The sequence below is a fragment of the Euprymna scolopes genome, chromosome 12 (assembly GCF_053919585.1).
Source record: "Euprymna scolopes isolate OS-2025 chromosome 12, ASM5391958v1, whole genome shotgun sequence".
NCBI lineage: Eukaryota > Metazoa > Mollusca > Cephalopoda > Sepiida > Sepiolidae > Euprymna > Euprymna scolopes.
Window position 1 is genome coordinate 49,611,351 of NC_136493.1, and position 8,511 is coordinate 49,619,861.

General features: G+C 32.0%; 1 protein-coding gene across 10 annotated transcripts in view; it reads right to left on the minus strand.

Moving 5' to 3' along the window:
* Window positions 1-7,800, minus strand: part of LOC145291276 (protein DOP1A-like) — a 284,201-nt gene extending 276,401 nt beyond the window's left edge. For all 10 annotated transcript variants that reach the window (XM_080136913.1, XM_080136910.1, XM_080136911.1 and 7 more), the window contains exon 1: window positions 7,155-7,800. The gene's annotated coding sequence lies outside the window, so the exon portion shown is untranslated. The remainder of the gene's footprint in view (window positions 1-7,154) is intronic.
* Between the last annotated feature and the right edge of the window lie 711 nt (window positions 7,801-8,511).

Sequence of the window (8,511 nt, forward strand, 5' to 3'; positions counted from 1 at the left end):
ATATGCTTAAAATAATCAGCCGAAACTGAACAAAATATATTGTATTGTAGATTAAAAAAAAAACTGTGCATATGAGATTTAAAGGTTGTAAATCCAGATTTTGAATGTTTACTTTTTCATTGTGTTTTGAAGTGTGAAATTTGTTGAATATGTTAATTATTCTTTCAGATTATAAAAAAAAAAAAAATTATATATTTTCATTATTTTTACAAAAAAAATCTTTCAAAAATGAATTAATTTTCTTTTAGTAAGCACAATATTAATAATAATTAAATAAAAAAAACTTTTTAAAAAATTTTATTTTTAAATCAATAACTGCACATTTTGCTAAAAAATTAATTTCTTTCGGCAATTTGTCATGACGTGATATCACCTCATCTATGGTAGACCATAAGGCCTACAAAGAGTTGTTCCTATTTACAAACAGTTGTTACCTCTCCTTTTGCTGCGACTTGCGCTTGACTTAGTTTAAAGTGTGGAAGACTTGCATCTACCACACTCTCGTCCAGAAACACTTGGTCCTGATGGCAAGATCAGGAAGACGACCAAGCGTGATACTAGATGCAGGAGTTGTTGCCAACACATATGGTGTCTAGCATTCTCAAAATTGTCACCCATCTGGCATTAGCCAATCACAACCTTGCTTAGCTTTGGGGGGTTATGTAGGCAGCAAATATATATATTAGTGGCCTGGCAATGCCACAGGGGAGACAACAAAGCAAAAAAAAAAAAAAACCTAAGCAAAATTCATCCCAAAGCAGCAAAAGTAAAGCTAGCTTGCCAGGCCACTATATATATACAAATTTGGGCATATTTTATTGGTTTGAAAATATAGATTCTTTTTTACAAATTGTCAATATTTTAACCATAGAATAATACTAGCAGTTCAGCCTGGCTTTGCTCAGACCCTATGTATTGTTCATAACTTTACGTGCATATGTATATATATTAAAAAGTTTGACTCATGTCCAGGTAACCTACATCTAAAATTCCAAGTGTTTGGTGGAAGAATTTGGTAGAGTCTACAAAGGTAAACTCTTTCAACTTTGACTTCTTGGCAGCCAAATTTTTGCCCAAAAACTGATAAAAAAGCTTGTTGCATGTCTGAATACTCTTTATGTAACATTCCAAATGCTTAGACCCAAAATTGGCTGAATAGTTTGTTAGAGACCACAAAGGTCAAATCTTTTGAACTTTGACCCCTTGGCAGCCAAATTTTCAGAAAAAAAAAAAAAAAAAAAAAAAAAACGATTAAAAAGCTTGCCTTATATCTGAATACACTTTATGTAAAATTTCAAATGTTTGACCCAAAAATTGGCTGAGTGATTTGGTAGAGACACAGAGGTCAAATTTTTTTAACTTTGACCCCTTAACATTTGTTTTGGGTTCAAACTGAATTAAAAAGTTTGATCGATGTCCAAGTAACCTACATCTAAAATTTCAAGTGTTTATACCCAAAATTGGCGGAGGAGTTTGGTAGAGTTTTCAAAGATCAAATCATTGAACTTTGACAGCTAAATTTCTGGCCAAAAACAAATTAAAAAGATTTTCCGAAATCTCAATACCCCTTATATCAAATCTAGAGTCTGTAGACTGAAAATTGACATAGTAGTTTGGTAGGGAAATGTAAACATACAGACAATTTCACTTTTACAAATATATAGATTATAATCTTCAAAAAGCCTGCAAATTTTCATGCAGAGTAGTCTCCAAAGATATGAGCATTTCAATATTCAATTTGGCTACGAGTATATATCACCTTTTTTGGCAATTTCATAAGTTCCAAATCTCAGCGACTATTGATCAGAATTTTACAAATGAAGACTCATTGGAAAGGTAATTACCTTGTGTAGTGGGCTTTGTGAATGTTTGCTCTTAAGGTCGCATATTAAGGGGATCACCCATCATTCAGAACCTATTTTTGGCACTTTTTTTTATGCCCATAAAATTTTTCAACAATAGTCATTTGTTTTCCTAATTTTGCATATGAATTACAAAATATCTGCTATTTCCACGTAACCTCTGGCCTTCATAGAGGGGAGACTAAAACTTGCAGTTATGGTTTCAAATGATCTTAAATAACAGCAAGAGGAAACTCGATTCCAAATATTTCTCCTCTTCGGTTTTTAGACATAAAGTAAATTTCATAGTGTATAAGGATTATTTGATGCTGGAGATATTCATAATCGTATCCTATTTCCAAAAGAGGGGAGTTATGGTATATGAGAAATATTTGGAATTAAGTCTCCCCTTGCTGTTTCATTTCAGACCATTTGTAACCATAGCAAGTTTTAGTCTCCCCTCCATCAAGGTCACAGGTTTGGGGGAAATATATATATATAGCTTATGAAAAAAGAATTAAACCCTAAAAGTTTATTCTTCACTTAATCGTCAAAACAAATGTTAATACGTGGAAATTTACAGGACTAAATAAACTTCATTTAGTCATGTAAAAGCTACCGTAGTTTCTTCCAAGCTATCATTAAATTTTGGATTTTTTAAATTTTGCCACGCAAAATCTATAGAGGGAGATAAAACATGGAATTATTTAAAATTCAGGTACTTATCTCCATATATAATATTTTGATTGCAGAAATTCCCCTCTGGACCAAAATGCTGTAGGTTTGCAACAACAGATGCCACATACAAATTTATTATGTTTAGACTATTAGCCACTATCTTATATAATTTTAGAATGCCATTCTAGACACATTTAGTCTAGATAATAAAATCCTACATTTCATACTAGGAGCAACACCATCATAATCGCAGCATCTTTAGAGGAAGTAGTTCCTATGTTTCCTCCTAAATATTAAGTCCTCCTACCGCCCCCCAGTCAAAACCGGGAGGAAATACACATTCTGCAAATATTGTGCTTGCACCCTTCATAACTGGATCATAAACTCATAAACATAAGCTTTCCATTTCCTGATTCAAATATAATAAATTCTCCCTTTTCAAATTCCGCTCATTCTCATTGGCCAAGAGCTGATAATTCAGTTATTCTGGAATCTACCTCTTAATACATAAACGAATGCTCCAAAATTTTTCAAATATGGTGGCTCTCTCTACAAGAGGTAATCGTTTTAAAAAAATAAATAAATAAATAAGCGAAATACAAACATAATAACCGCTCATAAACAAAAAATTAAATACTGATAACTTTATACTTACTTATGCACACATTAAAAACACCCCCCCCTCCCAAAAAGAAAAAAAAAAAATGTACGGGTACCATTGTTTATTTTTCTATTTCGGAGCAGCTTAGCAACCTTACACCATGCTATTTTTTTTTGTTTTATAACAGGGTGTTTGTTTTTGTTTTTTTTTAATCTTTTTATACTTTTTTACAAAAATTATCTTTTAATGTAGGTAATTTAAATTACTGACATATTTTCCTACGTTTAGCTAGATTTCAATCATGTTACTCATCTTGTACACATAGGTTTTCACCACAGCGAGCGAGATAGATTTGGGAAGAATATATACATAAAAAGAGAGAAATAGGAAATAAAAACTGGGTAATTGTGCATTAAACCAGACCCTAACTTTCAAACACACCAGCAGCTCTATTAATTGAGGTATGGAAACATGAATTTTTTTTTTTTTTTTTCTTTTTCTTCTTTTTTTTTTTTTTACAAGGAAGTCACCACTTATCAAGGCCCGGAAGCCACTCGGGGATAAGGGTTATTGCGTGTACAGTAATCAATGGGATAATATCGTAGTAATCGCTAGTAATGGAGATCTGATAAAGTGTCTTACTTAAGGGGGCGGTTCATCAGTAATTTGTTTATGTTGGACTTGAAGACATCCAAGTTGTAGTCAGGTGGGAAACAGGCAAATGGAAGAGAGTTCCACAGGCATGCACTTCTAAGAAAGAAGCTTTGTTCATGGAATCTACGTTTTGATTCAGACACAGATAAAGAGTGGGTAAAATTACTGACAGTGGTTTCAGCTAGACGGGTGTTTTTCGTGAAAGATTTGCAGGGGGGGGGGCTGAGATTGGAGCTCAGACGAGCACTTGCCATGAAAATAACGATTAAATAACGAAAGGCTCGCAACGGGGCTTCTATGGAAGAGAGGCTGCAGGGAAGAGAAAAGGGGATCCCCCACTAGGCTACGAAGTACTCTGTCAAGGCAGGATAGGCTGTTTTTAGCAGCTCCTGTCCAGATATGGCAGCAGTACTCCATCCTTGGATACAATACTTCCACTATTCTTCAAAACTGCTTACTTATACATTTAGGCAAAATATTAATATATATTTTCCAAACAGTTACGTTTTTTTTTAAATATACTTTATTTAAACCTGTGCAATCTATTAGTATCATTGCTGATTTTAAAATAACCTACACCACCATCCAATTTTTTTTTTTTTTTTAGCATTTGCGGGTGGGTATGTTAACAACGATTATCATGGGTAAATTTGGGGGAATTATTTTTCTACTCCCCTCCCCCCAAAAAAGGGGGTTGTCTATTCCGAAAGCCATTCTTAACATGATAATACTCAAAGAAGTGAAGTGAAAAAAGTCATACTTGTTTTGTTTTACACGTTAAAAAAGGACATCAAATTGGAATTTATTTAATACTATTGGTGGAAGAGTTGAAAAGAGGAAGACTTGAACAACAAACGGAAACAGCTAGGATTGTTACCACTGATTTCGATCACTCTAAACAGTTCATATACAGTGAGAATCCCTAACATCTAAATCTTCTGTTTTTACTTTCCATTATTATTCTAATTGACTATTTTTTTTTTTTTGTAATTTTGTCAATTCATACTGATTTACGCATTCCCTTGTTTGCTTTTTGTTTTTGTTTTTCTTTTGTTGTTGTTTTTTTATTATTATTCAAACAGTACTTGCATTTTATCGCCCCAAATCAGCACTAATCACCAGTGAAAGTCAGATTTCATTTTGACCACGGCTGTCAGTGTCTGTGATTGTTCAGGGATAGCAGTGGCCACCAACAACCACTGTTCTTGTGAGAGGGTGGGGGTAGGCTTCCACCAGGCAACGCCGGTTAACGGGTCCTGCTAGTATTATATTTGTGCATATTCTTATAGCAAATCATCCTAAATCTTAGACAAAAAAAAAAAAAAAAGAAAGATTCAAAAACCTTTTTAAAAAAAAAAAAATTTAAATGTGTCATCCATCCACAGAGACAAAAATGGCGCTCCCCCGCTTTTTTTTTTTTTTTTTTTTTTTAATTTTGTTTGAAAGTTTAAAATTCTATCAAAAATAGACAAAGTTTTATATTATTCTGCTTTCCATATGATATAATTTTCTTTCTGGAAAATAAAAGTTGCTCAAGAATGGATTCTAATAGATTTTAATTAGTTTAAAAAATAAACTGATTTTTTTTTCATATGCTACATTGCTACTGTAGTTTCCAAGGTGCTTATTTAGAAGCAAAACTATTTTCAAAACGAATACAGAAAAATCTGGTACTTTTGCAGAATTTGACCCGGATACTCGGGATTTTCCATCATGGTTCGGGCTCGATTGGAGTCACCGGATTAAGTCGAGAAACGTAACAAGACAGATGAATTTCAAAACAAACAAACCAAAAAAAAATATATATATATATATATATATATATAGAAATAAAAACTTACTGTAAATTTATAATGTATTTTTTGGGGAGGAGGGGGGGTTGAAATTCGTCTGTGTTAAGTTGCTCAATAAAAGTTGCAATTTGTAGTGTTTATTTACTTTCATTATTATTATTATTATTATTATTTATTTTTGCAAGTATTTTATCAAAAGTTGGGGGGGGGGATCCAAGAAAATATTTGTTTTGACAGTAAATTCTTATGTGAAAGTACATTTTTTTTTCAAGAAAACTTACGTTTTTGTTTGTTAAAGAAAATTGGCAATAAATATTTTTATATAAGAAAAGATGAATGCTTTTTATGAAAACCGTAAATTGTTAGGTGAAAGTACAAAAAAATTTAAGAAATTTTCTGTCAACAGATGTTATAAAGAAATAAACAGAAAAAATACCCTCATCATCACCCCAAAAATAATTTTAACAAATGATATTTTTTTAACAAAAACAAACAAACAAAACGTCGATTTAAGCACGAGCCATAATTGACGGAAAGTCCCGAGAATCCGGGTCAAATTTTGCAAGAGTACTAAAAAAGTTTAAACTTTACATACCTTTCACAAAACAAAGATGTCATATTCCAAAATCACAAATAAATCAAGTAGTTGTTTTTGTTTTTTTTAACTAAGAATCAAATTTTATGACAAAACGCAGTGTTTTGGTGCGCCATGTTTTATAAATAAGGGGAAGACAACCCAATTCCAACTATTGGGATCAAAACCAGCTCTGTATTTTGTAATGGATACAATTTACTGCTAAAATCGTAAAAATGATTTTCTATATATAAAACAAAACTACTTGATTAATTTACGTAAATTTTAGAATATGAAATTTTCGTTCTGTGACGGCTATGTATGTACGTTATAAAGATTTATCTACGATTTAGTTTTGTTTTTTTTTTCCTCATAGGTTTAATCTTAAATAAGCATCGATTTCAATAAATAATCGATTAATAGTCAATAAAATACCTTGTAAGTCACGTTAGAAACGAAAAAGCACGTAGGGAATGAATGGTGACAGATTTTTATTGATATTTACTCAACATATTGTCAAAAATGTACATATTTTATTTAATGCAGACGATCTTTTGTTTAAAAACCATCAAAACATTTTGTTTTGGTGCATTGTAAATAAATTATGAAAGTGCGAACAAATTATTCCTCCCTCTTTTACCATTCACTTTTTTTTTTTTTTTTTTTTTTTTGCAAATGAATTAAAATCGGTTTTACAAAATTCTGAGGAACTCGCTAAATAAAGATCAGATATGAAAAATATTACAATAGAAGATAATTCGATTGCAATGTTTTGGTATATCCGACTCTTTTTCTTATGCGGAGAACAGTTTGTTTATTAACTTGATATTATATAGTAAAAGAAAACATGTATATATATATATATATATATATATATATATATATATAATTTCATAATTGAATCCTAAAATATAAAACGAAATACTAAAAAAATAAAAAATGTAGGAAATAAAAAGGGAAAGAAAATAAATATTGACTCAGAGACCAAAGAAAAAAAAACAGACAGTTCTTACCTTGATGAGATCAGTACCAAAACAGATGTGGCAGGTGGAATTTCTGAATCCTATCAAAAATAAGTGGTAATGTCGGTCCCATTTGAATAATGGATCATTCGTGAGGAACACAGCAAGACCAAAGAAAAAATAGCACTATCAAAAGCTTATTTTTAAATAAAGTTTCAATTCACGAATCTTTTAAGCGGTAGTAATTTTAAACAGTAAACAGAAATATGCGTAATAAATTAAAAAATAATAACAAAGCTTCGTTTAATGTTAGAGAGAAAATCACTGCAATATTAAATAAAATGTGCTCTTTTTAATATCCTTGTTTTGAAGAAATAGAATTCAATGTCTATTTCTTCTATTTGGGTGGGTGTTTTTCCTTTTTTTTTAAACTTCACTATTTAGCAGATAGCCTTTTGAGTGCAAGCGTACTATAGATATATATAAGCAGCAACTTCTCCCCGTTAAAAACATCCTCTAAAATAATGCAAAAGGTGCCATCAGCCGCCAACAGGCAAGAAACCTGGCGGAGCTAATGTAAGTCGCCACATTATTATGTCCGTCTTGCTTATATTATTACATGTGATGTCACAGCTGTAAGATTTACTGCGGTACTGTAAACATTCAATTTCCGGTAAGGCAAAGGTCAGACAAGTGTATTGTTTTTTGTTTTATTTTATTTTATTTATTATTTATTTTTTAAATTAATTTAATTATTTATTTTTTAAATTTAATATTTAATTTTTTTAAAAGACAATTGGAAATAGTTAAACAAAATATAAAATAACGCGTAAAAAAAATAAAAATTATCCGACGGCACTGGCGCCACTACTGAGTACTGCACAGTGCAAATGCACAGACTTAAATTTTTATTTTATATTGGGGCGGGAGGATTTGGGAGTTAACTGCCTCGCACTGTAGCAAATAGACTTGACGTCATTTTGTATTGGAGTATCTATCTCCAATCCAACCTCCAACTCCAAAATAGGGCACCTTGGATGCAAAGTTTTTGTGATCGGACACGTCGACATTCCCCGTTAAGGGTGCTTTCGACAATCACCAATTAATCAATATTCGGTACTTCTACAGTTTAAAGGCCGTTTTTTTTTTTTTTTTTTTTTTTTTTTTTTTTCGTGAGTCTCGCTCGACAACGCCCGGCGAACGACGGAAACCGCCGGAGTGAGCAAAAAGAGACGCCAGCGAGCAGACGGCAAAAATTGGAAGAGAAAAAAAAAGGAAAGGAAGAGCAGTCAGCAGTGCCCCCGCGTAATATAAACACCCCAACCTCCCCATATTAAGAACGGCTTTCGGAATAAATACCCCTAACCTCGAAAGCCGTTCTTAACTTGAAGGTGTTTATTCCGAAAGC